At 45.6% G+C, this 15073-nt stretch overlaps 1 protein-coding gene across 1 annotated transcript in view; it reads right to left on the reverse strand.

The window, feature by feature from the left end:
• The window catches only part of PRORP (protein only RNase P catalytic subunit), a 193907-nt gene continuing 178834 nt past the window's right edge, over positions 1–15073 (reverse strand). The window contains exon 9 of the transcript XR_003943280.1: positions 1–59. The gene's annotated coding sequence lies outside the window, so the exon portion shown is untranslated. The remainder of the gene's footprint in view (positions 60–15073) is intronic.

Consider the following 15073-nt stretch of genomic DNA (forward strand, 5'->3'; position numbering starts at 1 on the left):
CTCTTATGGGTCCCTACAGCCTATTTTCTCTTTTCTTGAACTCCCTCAGCGGCAGGCAGCTATGAAAGAAGACACCCAGCTCTTAGACAGAAAGGGTGACACCCCTTGCTAGTTGCCAAAATGGGGCTTTCCCAGTTATCAGATGTGAGATAGCCAGACAACAGGAGGGCAGGAAGCAACAACCTTCAAATTTAAGAGAACTGAGGCTCCTACTATCACTACTACTATTAAATATACATAGGGCCAAAAATTCAAAAGGACTCCTCTGTAGCGTGGCTGCCACTGTACGGCTAAGACCCTACCTGAATTTTCAGAAGCACTATCTGGATAGCAAAACAGTTGACCTAAATAAAACCACATAGCTATAAAGGCAGCAGTTGCATATCACCGGTATTGATAAAGCTGGCAGTAGTTAGCAGACTGTATGTAGAGTCAGCACCATTATCTGTTCGCCGCACAGACTGATGAGGAACCAAGAGATACAGTGGCCCATTTGCATGAGTACATGCAGCATTTTACAGACACATATAAAAGACAGTTCCTGTCCATATTGTTTCTCCTAAAAGTTCTCTCTGAGTTTGCCTTTGCCCTCTCTTTATCCAAATTAGTTTTATTGAAATAAAATGTAAACATTAATCAATACAAGAGTCAAGTTTGCTTTTTTCAACATAAACTTCCCAATCCCCAACCCTCCCAACCAAAGAAACTTTCATACAATGAGTCAGGATGACAGTACGATCCATACTCTTATAACCCCTATCTTCTTGAGTATATATTTTTGAGATGTAGCGACTAGAATTGAACACAATATTCAAGGTGCAGTCGCACCATGGAGTAATACAAAGGCATTATAACGTTCTCATTTTTGTTTTTTATTCCTTTCCTAATAATACCTAACATTCTATTTGCTTTCTTAGCCACCACAGCAAACTGAGCAGAATGTTTCAATGTATCATCAACAATGGCACCTAGATCCCTTTCTTGGTCGGTGACTCCTAATGTGGAACCTTGCATTATGTAGCTATAATTCGGATTCCTCTTTCCCACGTGCATCACTTTGCACTTGCTCACATTAAACGTCATCTGCTATTTAGACGCCCAATCTCCCAGTCTTCTAAGGTCCTCTTGTAATTTTTCACAATCCTCTCAAAAAAGATATACTGGAATTAGAAAAGGTGCAGGGAAGGGCGATGAAAATGATAAAGGAGATGGGACGACTTCCCTATGAAGAAAGGCTAAAGCAGCTAGGGCTCTTCAGCTTAGAGAAAAGATGGCGGAGGGGAGATATGATAGAGGTCTATACAATAATGAGTAGAGTGGAGTGGTACAGGTAGACGTGAAGCATCTGTTTACTCTTTCCAGAAATACTAGGACTAGGAAGCACATGATGAAGCTACAAAGTAGTAACTTTATAACAAATTGGATAAAAGTTTTCTTCACAATGTGTAATTAAACTCTGGAATTCGTTGCCAGAGAATGTGGTAAAGGCGGTTAGCTTATCGGGGTTTAAAAAAAGGTTTGGCCAGCTTCCTAAAGGAAAAGTCCATAGACCATTATTAAAATGGACTTGGGGAAAATCCACTGCTTATTTCTGGGATAAGCGGCATAAAATGTTTTGTACCTTTTTGGGATCTCAGGTATTTGTGACTTGGATTGGCCACTGTTGGAAACAGGATGCTGGGCTTGATGGACCTTTGGGTCTGTCACAGTATGGCAATACTTATGTACTATCATCCATCCACAAATTGGAACAATATAACCTTTCCCCCCTCTACCCCTGCCTCACAAAACCCAAAATAAAATATATAATTTTTTTTGTTACATTTGTACCCCGCGCTTTCCCACTCATGGCAGGCTCAATGCGGCTTACATGGGGCAATGGAGGGTTAAGTGACTTGCCCAGAGTCACAAGGAGCTGCCTGTGCCTGAAGTCGGAATCGAACTCAGTTCATCAGGACCAAAGTCCACCACCCTAACCACTAGGCCACTCCTCCACTAGATTCCACTCTTAATCCACTCCCTCCCTTCCATCTCAAACCCCCCCACCCCCACCCCAGGAACCAAAAGAAACAACAAAATCATAGATACTCAGAATCCAAACACCAGTTCACATATATCTAGGGAAACCCCCCCATGGCATTCAATATATGACACCGAACACGAGAACAAAGGGATTGTATATAACAGTTTTGCTTGTTCTCTGCTCTGGATAAGGGCAGATTATAAATAATAAATTTGAAACCTGAAACAGTCCCAAACAATCAAAAATTATTTGCAATGTTTATAATGACCACCCTTTGCATTTTCAGAAGAGAAAGATAATGAAAGCTATTTCTCTACTCCCAATAAGAAGCTCTGGAGAATACATTTCAGGGTCACTACTACATATTTTTGGACCAGTAGCTCTTGCCTACCACCCCCCAATCTTTGCCCTCTTTTTTTAAGGGACAGGAGAAAGACTCATTCATGAGGAAATGTTTAAGCATCACATGCACAAGATTACCTGTAAAGGTAGAATAGAAGGGTAACTAAACGCTTCAGAAACCAGAGAAGGCATCCTTTCCATTTAAGGTCAGAAGTACATGCCAAGTCTAGCTGTCAATGTGATACTGTATAAAGGAATGCCTTTACTAATTAATAAACCTGTTTGAAAAGAAAGGAAGTCGTTATTTCTTACAATCACTGTCAGGGAATGAATCGTTTTATTGCTATAGGAACTCAAGGTGAATGAAGGGGTATTTCTGGACAAATGACAAAATATGAGGGTCTATGATGATAAAATGAGGGTAGGGGATATCTCATGGCTAGGTGCTTTGTATCACTCTACAGACCAGTAGTCGCCTCTCATCAAGAACATTGGCTATTGCAACCTGCACAGCTCTAGTAGCTGGGCTTGTCCTGATAAATCAAACCAGAATTCTTTGCAAGTTGTGATGCCTAACACTGGACCACTGTATAGCCTATACAAGGTATTTTTGAAGGTAAGATTCAAGATCATATTGATATCTCTTTCAGGCGTTAAAAAAAAAGTTTATTATACCATGATTCTCTAGTTTAGAAAGAGACAGACACCATTTTTGCAAAAACATAATTGGCTACCAGTACAATACAGGGCTAAATTTAAAACTCTATGTCTGATCTTCAAGGCCCTGAAAGGAAATGGCCCTGAGTATCCGATGATCCTCCACACACCGCCAAGGATACTAAGGTCCTCCCAAGGACTTTCATTAACCACACCATCTCCAAAAGACATTACACGATGTGACACCCGCAAGCGAGCCTTCTCCGGAGTAGCCTCCACACTCTGGAATGTACTGCCTGAAAGGCTCCACTAAACACAAGACTATCTTTACTTCAGGAAGCAGGTGAAGGCTTGGCTCTTAAACCAGGCCTTTAATGGAAGAACTAACTATTTATTTATTTATGTGCAAGGTAAAATTATGTATAATCATACCTGATAATTTTCTTTCCATTAATCATAGCTGATCAATCCATAGACTGGTGGGTTGTGTCCATCTACCAGCAGGTGGAGATAGAGAGCAAACTTTTGCCTCCCTATATGTGGTCATGTGCTGCCGGAAACTCCTCAGTATGTCGATATCAAAGCTCCATCCGCAGGACTCAGCACTTAGAGAATTACACCCACGAAGGGACACTCTGCCCAGCTCACCACCGCCGAAACGGGGGAGGGGAATTAACCCAGCTCATCCCCACACAAGTGGGGGAGGGGAATCCGTCCAGCTCATCCCCGCGGAGCGGGGGAGGGACACCACACCCGCCGATGCGGGGGGATCTGGCTTATCCTGCAACCGCAACCGCGGGAGGAGCTGACTGACCCTAACACCGCCGAAGCGGGAGGGGTACAAAGCTGCCCTACAGCCGCACGAAGCGGGAGGGAGTGCCGGCAGAATTTATGTCTCAATCCAGCCCCGTAAAACGGAGGGGAGAGGAATGCAGCAGCTCACTGTAACACAAACTCGTCTCAACTCTTGAAGAATCCAAGTGAAAGAAGAACTTGAACACGAAGTCCTCCTGAAGTAACTGAAGGCTAAACTTGAACCTAAAATTCAACCAGAATATAAACAGTACAGATATCTGGGAGGGGCTATGGATTGATCAGCTATGATTAATGGAAAGAAAATTATCAGGTATGATTATACATAATTTTACCTTCCATATCATCAAGCTGATCAATCCATAGACTGGTGGGATGTACCGAAGCAGTACTCACCCAGGGCGGGACATAGAAATCCCTGACCTCAACACTGAAGCTCCAAACCGGGCCTCCGCCCGTGCAGCCACAGTCAAACGGTAATGCTTGGAGAATGTATGAGCCGAAGCCCCCGTTGCCGCCTTGCATATCTCTTCCAAGGAGACGGATCCGGCCTCTGCCAACGAGGCCGCCTGAGCTCTCGTGGAGTGAGCCTTCAGCTGGATAGGCGGCACCTTCCCCGCGGCCACATAAGCCGCTGCAATGGCTTCCTTGACCCATCTTGCCACTGTAGGCTTAGCAGCCTGCAGACCCTTACGAGGACCTGCAAACAGGACAAACAGATGATCCGATTTCCGGAAATCATTGGTCACTTCCAAGTATCTGATGATGACTCGTCTCACATCCAGATATTCAAGAGCGGAGTACTCCTCTGGGTAGTCCTCCCTACGAAAGGAAGGGAGACAGAGCTGCTGATTCACATGGAAGCGAGAAACAATCTTGGGCAGGAAGGAAGGCACTGTGCGAATAGTCACTCCTGCCTCAGTGAACTGCAGAAAAGGCTATCGACATGAGAGCGCCTGGAGCTCGGAAACTCTTCTGGCTGAAGTGATAGCCACCAAAAAGACTGCTTTCAACGTCAGGTCTTTCAGAGATGCCCTCGACAAGGGTTCAAAAGGCGGCTTCTGCAATGCTCTTAGCACCAGGTTGAGATTCCACGCAGGCACCACTGAGTGCAGAGGAGGGCGCAGGTGATTAACTCCCTTGAGAAAGCGCACCACATCTGGCTGCGAAGCCAGGGAAGCACCCTTCAGGCGGTCCCTGAAGCAAGCCAGAGCCGCTACCTGGACTTTAAGGGAACTGAGCGACAGGCCTTTCTCCAGCCCTTCTTGCAGGAACGCCAGCACTGAAGAAATTGGAGCAGTGAAGGGAGAAAGTGAGCCTGCTTCACACCATGCTGCAAAGATACGCCAAACCCTGGCGTAAGCAGTAGAAGTAGAGCGCTTCCTCGCTCTCAGCATAGTGGCGATGACCTTGTCTGAGAAGCCCTTCTTCCTCAGACGCTGCCGCTCAATAGCCAGGCCGTAAGACCAAAGGGAGAGGGATCCTCCATCACCACGGGACCCTGATGTAACAGGCCCTGCTCCACTGACAGCCGCAGAGGATCGTCGACTGAGAGCCTGATCAAGTCCGCATACCAGGGACGTCTGGGCCAATCCGGACCCACCAGGATTACCCTGCCGGGATGCTTTGCCACCCGGTCTAGCACCCTGCCCAACATGGGCCAGGGCGGGAACACATAGAGGAGCTCTTGTGTCGGCCACTGTTGGAGAAGAGCATCTACTCCCAGGGATCGAGGGTCCCGTCCTCTGCTGAAAAAGCGCGGCACTTGGCAATTGGCCGATGACGCCATCAGATCTAGGCTCGGCTGGCCCCAGCGCTTCGTGATGTCCAAGAACGCCTGAGCAGATCGTTGCCACTCTCCGGGCTCCAAGGTATGGCGACTGAGAAAGTCCGCCTTGACATTCATGACTCCGGCAATGTGGGCCGCTGAAAGCTGCTCCAGGTTCGCTTCCGCCCACTGGCAAAGACTCATAGCCTCCTTGGCTAGAGGGGCGCTCTTGGTACCTCCCTGGCGGTTGATATAGGCCACAGCCGTGGCATTGTCCGACAGGACCCGTACAGGCTACAACACCAGTACCGGGATGAACTCCAATAACACCAACCGAATGGCTCTGAGTTCCAGGAGGTTGATAGACCACTTGCCTCTGCAGGAGACTAGAGCCCCTGCGCTGTCCTTCCCAAGCAGTGGGCTCCCCAGCCCATCAAAGAGGCGTCTGTCGTGACGACAATCCACTCCGGGGTCACCAGAGGCAATCCTGCAGACAACTTGTCTGTCTGCGTCCACCAGCTCAGCGCCTTGCGCACTGCTGGGTCCACGGGAAGGCGCACAGCATAATCCTCCGACATCGGAGTCCAGCGCAGCAGCAGAGATAGCTGTAGTGGTCTCATATGAGCCCTGGCCCAGGGCACTACTTCCATCGTGGCCGTCATAGAGCCCAACAGCTGCACGTAGTCCCAAGCCCGAATAGGAGAGGCTACTAGGAACTAGTCCACCTGAGCCTGAAGCTTGACAATCCGATTGTCTGGCAGGAACACTCTGCCCACTTGGGTGTCGAATCGAACTCCCAGATACTCCAGGGACTGAGTCGGGCGCAGCTGGCTCTTCTTCCAGTTGATGATCCATCCCAGGGAGCTCACAAGAGCAACTACCCGGTCCATAGCTTTGCCGCACTCTGCATAAGAGGGGGCTCGGATCAACCAGTCGTCCAGATAAGGATGGACTTGTACTCCTTCCTTTAGCAGGAAGGCCGCTATGACCCCCATTACTTTGGAAAAGGTCCGCGGAGCAGTAGCCAACCCGAAAGGGAGGGCTCTGAACTGGAAGTGTCGTCTCAGGACTGTAAAACGCAGAAAGCGTTGGAGAGGAGGCCAGATGGGAATAAGCAGGTACGCTTCCTTGATGTCCAAGGAAGCCAAGAACTCTCCTGCCTTCACTGCCGCTATAACAGAGCGGAGAGTCTCCATGCGAAAGTGCCTCACTTTCCAGGCCCGATTGACCCCTTTGAGGTCGAGGATAGGCCGGACAGAACCTCCTTTCTTTGGAACCACAAAGAAAATGGAGTAACGTCCCTTGCCAATCTGATTTTTTGGCACCGGAACGACCGCACCCAGGCGGATCAGGTTGTCCAAGGTCTGCTGCACTGCCACAGCTTGACCGGAGACTTGCAGGGAGAGAGTACAAACCCGTCTCTTAAGGGTTGGCAGAACTCTAGCTTGTAGCCGTCTCTGATGACTTCCAGCACCCACGCGTCTGAAGTTATAGTGGTCCACTCGCCCAGAAACGAGGACAGCCGTCCTCCAATCTGCACTGGGGCGTGGACCAAGGCCCCGTCATTGGGTACGAGACCCTGGGGGAGGACCGGAGGGAGCACCTCCGGGACGGCGGTCTCTGCGAAAGGAATGCTGCTTGGGGGAGAATTCCTCTTGAAGGAAGAGGGGGCAGAGGAACCCGACTTGTCCGGGCGGTACCGACGGGCTTCCAGCAACCGTCCTCTGGAGGTACCGGGACGAGTACTAACCCGAGCCCTGACCTCTGGTAATTTCTTGCCCTTAGACGTGCCGTTTTTTGATCGGTCACGATTTTGTCCAGCTCGACCCCAAAGAGCAGCTTGCCTTTAAAAGGCAATCTAGCCAGGCGGGATTTAGAGGCGTGGTCAGCAGACCAATGTTTCAGCCAAAGCCACCGCCGCGCAGAGACTGTCTGAGCCATGCCTTTAGCTGAGGCTCTCAAGACATCATACAGCAAGGCTGCCAAATAGGCTAAGCCCGATTCCAGGGCCGGCCAATCAGCCCTCAAGGAAAGATCCGAGGGGGAAGCCCGCTGCACCCTAGTCAGGCACGCCCTGGCCACATAGGAGCCGCAAACTGAGGCCTGCAAACTTAAAGCAGCTGCCTCAAAGGACGACCTTAAGGCCGCCTCCAATCTTCTGTCTTGGGTGCAATGAACGTTTAAAGAAACGTCGAATTAAACGCCTTTAAAGACGTTTAAAATTTTTTTTTTTTTTTTTTTTTAAACGGAGCCAGCGGGAGGGGGGAGAAAAGGAGGGACCTGGCACCACCAGGTTTGCACTTGCTCAAAAGAGCCCTCAACCCCAGGCCTCAACAAAACCTAAGGATTAGGCTTGGAGGCCTAGCCAGAGCTGCTGCTGTGTGTGACCACCACCTGCTGAGATAGAGAACATACTGGGGAGTTTCCGGCAGCACATGACCACATATAGGGAGGCAAAAGTTTGCTCTCTATCTCCACTTGCTGGTAGATGGACACAACCCACCAGTCTATGGATTGATCAGCTTGATGATATGGAATAGGCAATTACAGCAGTAAAAATATTCCAATAACAATGCAAAGTATGGTATACTACTTACAATTTACAAATTTGCTCCAGACTGTTGAAATACAAAACTCTTTATTGAACACATGCGCTTCAAAACCTGCTCATGTGCATTTTAAAATCTGTAAATACACACACAACTCTCTTCTGTCTTTCATACCCATTCACTCCTGTAGCGTGTCTGCTTAGTGACTCTATAAGCATTTAAAGTTTTATACAACTTGCTGTTTTGAATATTATTGCACTGCACATTATATTTCACATTTTACATTCCTCAAATAAATATCACAGTGTTACACAAAATTAAAGGCAAACATTCTTTGTAATTCTGCTGTCTTTGATCTTCCAGTTTCCCTTTCTTACAATGTCTATTTTGAGGGTTTGCAAAAAGTCTCCAGTGCTTTCCTCAATAAGTAAATGAGTCTGCTTTCAATACTCTTCAGGCACTACGTTGGAGGAATGAGTTACTCATGGTAAAATTTGCTGTGGTCCTTAACCAAACGTCGGTTCCTCTATGCAGGACCGCATTTCGTTTTCTTCCTCAGGAGGAACCACCATATCATTTAAGCTGATCTGCTTGGCAGCCTGCCAGCATGAACCCTTCTCAGGTCAGAAATCAACTGCCGTGGCTCTTCACATTCAGAGCCACGGCAGTTGATTTCTGACCTGAGAAGGGTTCATGCTGGCAGGCTGCCAAGCAGATCAGCTTAAATGATATGGTGGTTCCTCCTGAGGAAGAAAACGAAATGCGGTCCTGCATAGAGGAACCGACGTTTGGTTAAGGACCACAGCAAATTTTACCATGAGTAACTCATTCCTCCAACGTAGTGCCTGAAGAGTATTGAAAGCAGACTCATTTACTTATTGAGGAAAGCACTGGAGACTTTTTGCAAACCCTCAAAATAGACATTGTAAGAAAGGGAAACTGGAAGATCAAAGACAGCAGAATTACAAAGAATGTTTGCCTTTAATTTTGTGTAACACTGTGATATTTATTTGAGGAATGTAAAATGTGAAATATAATGTGCAGTGCAATAATATTCAAAACAGCAAGTTGTATAAAACTTTAAACGCTTATAGAGTCACTAAGCAGACACGCTACAGGAGTGAATGGGTATGAAAGACAGAAGAGAGTTGTGTGTGTATTTACAGATTTTAAAATGCACATGAGCAGGTTTTGAAGCGCATGTGTTCAATAAAGAGTTTTGTATTTCAACAGTCTGGAGCAAATTTGTAATTTATAACACGAAGGCTCCGGTAGTATATTTGAGTCCCTGATTGTACAATATAATAGATACTACTTACAATGTCAACAAAATACGTAATTAATAGAGCATTATAATTGATAGTGAAGGGTAAAGCAAAGATGTAACATATAGATAGGTAAGATAGTAGGAAGAGTTAGAAAGTAAGGTGACTGATTTGAAGAAAGTTGCACATAGGGTCGGAGAGATGGTTAAATATAATCTCTGCTAGGGTAGGAGTAGATAAACATGCCCTGCTGCAGTTTATGCAGCCCGATTCACTCGTGTGTGTGAGTGAGACTAGCAAGTTAGTTACTTCTTCCATTAAAGGCCTGGTTGAAGAGCCAAGGTTTCACCTGCTTCCTGAAATAGAGATAGTCTTATGTTAAGTGAAGCCTTTCAAGCAGTGCATTCCAGAGTGTGGGGGCTACTCCGGAGAAGACTCACAGGCGGGTATCACATCGTGTAATGTCTTTTGGAGAGGGTGTGGTTAGTGAAAGTCCTTGGGAGGACCTTAGTGTCCTTGGTGGGGTGTGGAGGATCATCCTATTTTTCAGGTACTCAGGGCCATTTCCTTTCAGGGCCTTGAAGATCAGACATATTTTATTTATTTATTTATTGCATTTGTATCCCACATTTTCCCACCTATTTGCAGGCTCAGTGTGGCTTACAATACATTGTATTGATGGAAGTACAATTTGTTACAACTCGATTTTGGTTACATTGTGAAGAGTAAAGTAAAAATAAAGTCTACGTATCGCAAGGGGAATAGAACAATGGAATAGTGAAGAAACAACGGATACTGATAGGATTACAGAACAATAGCTAAAGAACGCTTGGTTATAACATTTTTACCTGTAGATTAAGGTTTGAGTGTGTTAAAATTTCGGGGGATGAGAGTATAAATGAGTATGTATTGATGCAGTACTAACAGTGTGCATGGACTTAATGTGTTTTAATCCTTTCGATAGATTTTTTTGAAGAGATAAGTCTTCAATGACTTGTGGAAGTTGGTCACCTCATAAGTCGTCTTCAGGTTACGTGGTAGTTTATTCCAGAATTGCGTGCTCTTATAAGAGAAGGTTGATGCATGTAGCACTTTGTATTTTATGCCTTTGCAATTTGGGAAGTGGAGGTTAAGGAAAGTTCGGGATGATCTTTTAGCGTTTCTGGGTGGTAAGTCTATTAAGTCAGACATGTAGGTTGGGGCTTCACCATGAATAATTTTGTGAACTAGTGTGCATAATTTAAAAGTGATTCGTTCCTTGAGTGGGAGCCAGTGTAGCTTCTCTCGTAAGGGTTTCGCACTTTCGTATTTTGGTTTCCCGAAGATGAGTCTTAAATTTTACCCTGTATTGTACTGGTAGCCAATTACGTTTTTGCAAAAATGGTGTGATGTGGTCATGTCGCTTACAACCTTCTATGAGTCTTGCTGCTGCATTCTGAATCAACTGGAGCTGATACAGGCCCTTTGTAGTCAGATCATTGTATAGTGCACTGCAGTAATCCAGTCGATGTTATCATGGCATGCACAACTGGAATAAGAGTTACCTTACTGATGTAAGGAGAGAGGCAGCATAGCTGTCACAAGTAGTAGAAGTAGCCCTTGAAGGTTGCCTGGATTTGGGGATTCAAAGTAAGTGTTGAATATGACTGTATTCCAAGGTTCTTGACTTGTGATTTGAGGGGGAATTCGTACTTCCCAAAAGGGATTTTGATGTCAGGTATGTATCCACTTGTGTTAGGGACCCAGAGATGCTCAGTTTTACTTGGGTTCAGGCAAAGTTTGTTGTGTTTAGCCCATTCTTGATTGATGTTAGACAGGCAATCAGTTTATTCAAGGCTTTAGGTAAGTCAGGTTCAATGGGTATGAGTAGCTGCACATCATCCGCATGTGCAGCTGATGAAAGGTCCTTTTGAGCCACTGAATTACTGCCATCTGAAGCACAAGGAGTGACTCGGACTGCACATACTGCAGCGGGGGCATGTTTATCCACTCCTACTCAAACTGAGATAATATTTAACCATCTCTCTGACCTCATGTGCAACTTTCTTCAAATCAGTCACCTTACTTTCTAACTCTTCCTACTTTCTTACCCATCTATATGTTAAAACTTTGCCTTACCCTTCACTATCAATTATAATGTTCTATTACATATTACGTATTGTGTTGACATTGTATTGTTAGTTAAATATTTTTACTGCTGTAACTGCCTATTGCTCATGTTTGATCTATTCTTACTGTACACCACCTTGAGTGAATTCCTTCAAAAAGGAGGTAAATAAATCCTAATAAATTATTTTCCATTTTTAAATACTAGAAATCAAAAAGATACAGATGGCCACATTTAAAATAATATTTTTTGGAAAGATAAAACAGTATTTATTTATACAGGCTTGATATACCACTAGGGCCTGGAACATAGGCATAAAAGCGGTTTTCAAAATATAACAAAAAAGGGTGAGGAAGAGGCCTGAGGAGATTACAGGACAGATTCTAAGTAGAGCCAGAGAAGGAATCAGAAAAGAAAAGAAGCCATACATGCTCAGAGGTGAATTATTTTCTTGTGACTTTTTTTTTGCACAGTTGTTGAAAGTAAACAGTCTCCAGACTTTTCCTGAGTTCAACTACATGGTAAAGTGAATTCTCTCAAACTGTAGTTTAACTTTGAAATCCCCTCTACCGCTGCTTCTCTTTTTGACTCTGGACAAGTTGTACCTCTGTTTACCCTAATGACACTACGCAACAATACTAGCATGAACAATATTTCTTTTCCATTGGAGCTCTCATGCAGCCCATGTGCCAGACCATCCACCCCCAAGGTGGCTGCATGTACTTTTCTGAAATATTAATCTATAAAGACTGTGATGATAGAATCAGACTAGCACCTGGTTTTATCTAGTAAGCTGTAAAAAAAAAAGAACTAGAAGACTGAGCAGAAACAAAGCTATTCATGTAGTTGGATATTTCTGGCAGGCTATGCAAGGAACCTAGGAAGCTGGATACTGGGGCAATGGCTGGCTATTTAGATTATTTCAGAGCTCTGTGGTCAGACAAGAGAAAGATGGAGTGCTGGAAGGAACTAAGTAAGGATCCTGTATATTTGTGTACCCAAGATGATGAAGCACAAATATGGAATACAAAGACTGACTTGGATAAGGAGAGAGATCTTGCAGGTGGTCATACCATATGGCTGGAATAGGGCAGGCACTACCTGTAGCAGATGTTCTCCGGGGACAGCAGGCTTTATATTCTCACAATTGGATGATGCTGATCCACATTACCCTGTCCGTAATTTACCAAAGTCTATAACAAGAGCTTTGTGGAGCACGAGTCACGCTCCACCACGCATGAGCGAGTGCCTTCCCGCCTGCCACAAGAACACGGTCTGCTTAGTTTAATACTACAGCAAAAAAATAAAGCAAAAAACTACGAAGGAGACAACTCCAAGGGGAGATGGGAGGGATTGTGAGAATATAACGCCTGCTGTCCTCGGAGAACACCTGCTACAAGTAAGTACCTTCACTTTCTCCAAGGACAAGCAGGCTTATAATTCTCACAAATGTTGAATCCCTAGCATCCAGGCTCACCAAAAACAACAAACATCGATCAATTGGGTCTCGCAAAAGAGAGGACATAACAAAGATTAATCTGAAACTATATACAATCTGAATGAGAGTACAGCCAGGAACAGAATAAAACAGGCCTAGGAGGGTGGAGTTGAATTCTAGACCCCACAGATTTTGCAACACTGTCTGCCTGAACAGACTGTCGCATCGGGTATCCTGCTCAAGGCAGTAGTGTGATGTGAATGTGTGGACTGAAGACCATGTCGCAGCCTTGCAAAATTCTTCAATGGAGGCTGACCTCAAGTGGGCTACCAGTGCAGCCACGGCTTTGATATTATGAGCTGTGACATGACCCTCTAGGGTCAGCCCAGCCTGGGCATAAGTGAAGGAAATGCAATCTGCCAGTCAATTGGAAATGGTGCATTTCCCGATGGCGACCCCCATCCTGTTGGGATCAAAAGAAACAAATAGCTGGGTAGACTGTCTGTAGGGTCTTGTCCGCTCCATGTCGTAGGCCAATGCTCTCTTGCAATCTAGCATCTCTTAGTGGAATCTTTCCTGGAAGCCAGCAAGACCCAGGAGACTCTCTCTCTGAAAGACCCAAGGAAGCGAATTCTAGGTTCTCAACATCCACTGAAGAGAGCGTATAAGCTCTGGGGACACTTGCATGGCATCTTCTAGACTTCCCATGGCTTGATATCGCTGAGAAGCTACGGTCCATTGAGCTGATCTCATGTGAAGATGTGTCATGGGTGTAACGTATACTGTGGAAGCCATATGTCCCAACAATCTCAACATCTACCGAGCCATGACCTGCTGAGAGGTACGAACTTTGGATGCGAGAGCGATCAGATTATCCACTCTCATCTCCGGCAGGTAGGCCCGAACCATCTGAGTATCAAGCAGGGCTCCTATGAATTCCAACCGCTGGACAGGGTGGAGATGGGACTTAGGATAGTTTAAAATGAACCCTAGTAGCTTGAACACCCGAATAATCATCCACATGGACTCCTGAGCACTCTCCTCTGAGGTGCTTTTCGCTAGCCAATCATCGAGATACAAGAACACATGAACCTCCAGTCTGTGTAGCGATGGTAAAACTACCACTAGACATTTGGTGAAGACCCTGGGAGCTGATGCAAGGCCAAAAAATAAAGTGATGTGTTCCCAGCCAAAATTGAAGATACTTCTGGTGGGCTGGAAGTATTAGGATGTGTGTATATGCATCCTTTAAGTCCAAAGAGCCTAGCCAATTGTTTTTCTGAATCATTGGGAGAAGAGTGCCAAGGGAAAGCATTCTGAACTTTTCTTGTACTAGGAATTTGTTCAGGGCCCTTAGATCCAGGATGGGATGCATCCCCACCCCCATTTTCTTTTGCACAAGGAAGTACCCTGGTGGTATGGGCTTAACCGCATGGGCCTTCAGAAAGGCTGAGAGCTCCTCTGCAAGTACCTGCCTGTGCTGAGAGCTGAACAAATGAGCGCTCGGTAGGCAATTTGGAGGTTTGAGATACCAAATGAGGACATACCTGAGATGGACTATTTGAAAAACCACCAGTCAGAGATTATAAGAGGCCACCTTTTGTGAAAAAATTCTAATCTCCCCCCCGACCGGCAAGTCATCCAGTATAGACAAGTTTTACTGTGGTTATACTCTGTTAGAATCAGTCAAAAGCTCGTCCCTTGCTTTGCCTGGGGAGCAGCAGGTGCCTTAGGCACACGCTGTTGACATGAACAAGTGCACTGGGGTTGAATCTGAGTAGGCTGCGAGCCGAAGGGTTGTACCTATGCCTAGGATAGTAATAGGAACTCCTCCTTGGCTTGCCAAAATTCCTCCTAGCTGAGGAGGCTGATGCAGAAGTCGCCCGGCGGGAGAGAGAAGAGATGGTAATTTGGTCTGCAACATCCTCGACCTTCTCTCTAAAAAGGTTATCCCACTAGCATGGGGCATCCGCCAACCTCTGCTGAACAGAATGTTCTGTAGTAGGCTGCGCAATTTTGGTTTGCTCTTCTCTAAACAACTTATGAAATTTTATAAAATATTATAGAAAAAAGTTGTACAGGAATCAGAGAGAAAAGTCTTTTAATTACTC

The sequence above is a fragment of the Microcaecilia unicolor genome, chromosome 9 (genome assembly GCF_901765095.1).
Source record: "Microcaecilia unicolor chromosome 9, aMicUni1.1, whole genome shotgun sequence".
NCBI lineage: Eukaryota > Metazoa > Chordata > Amphibia > Gymnophiona > Siphonopidae > Microcaecilia > Microcaecilia unicolor.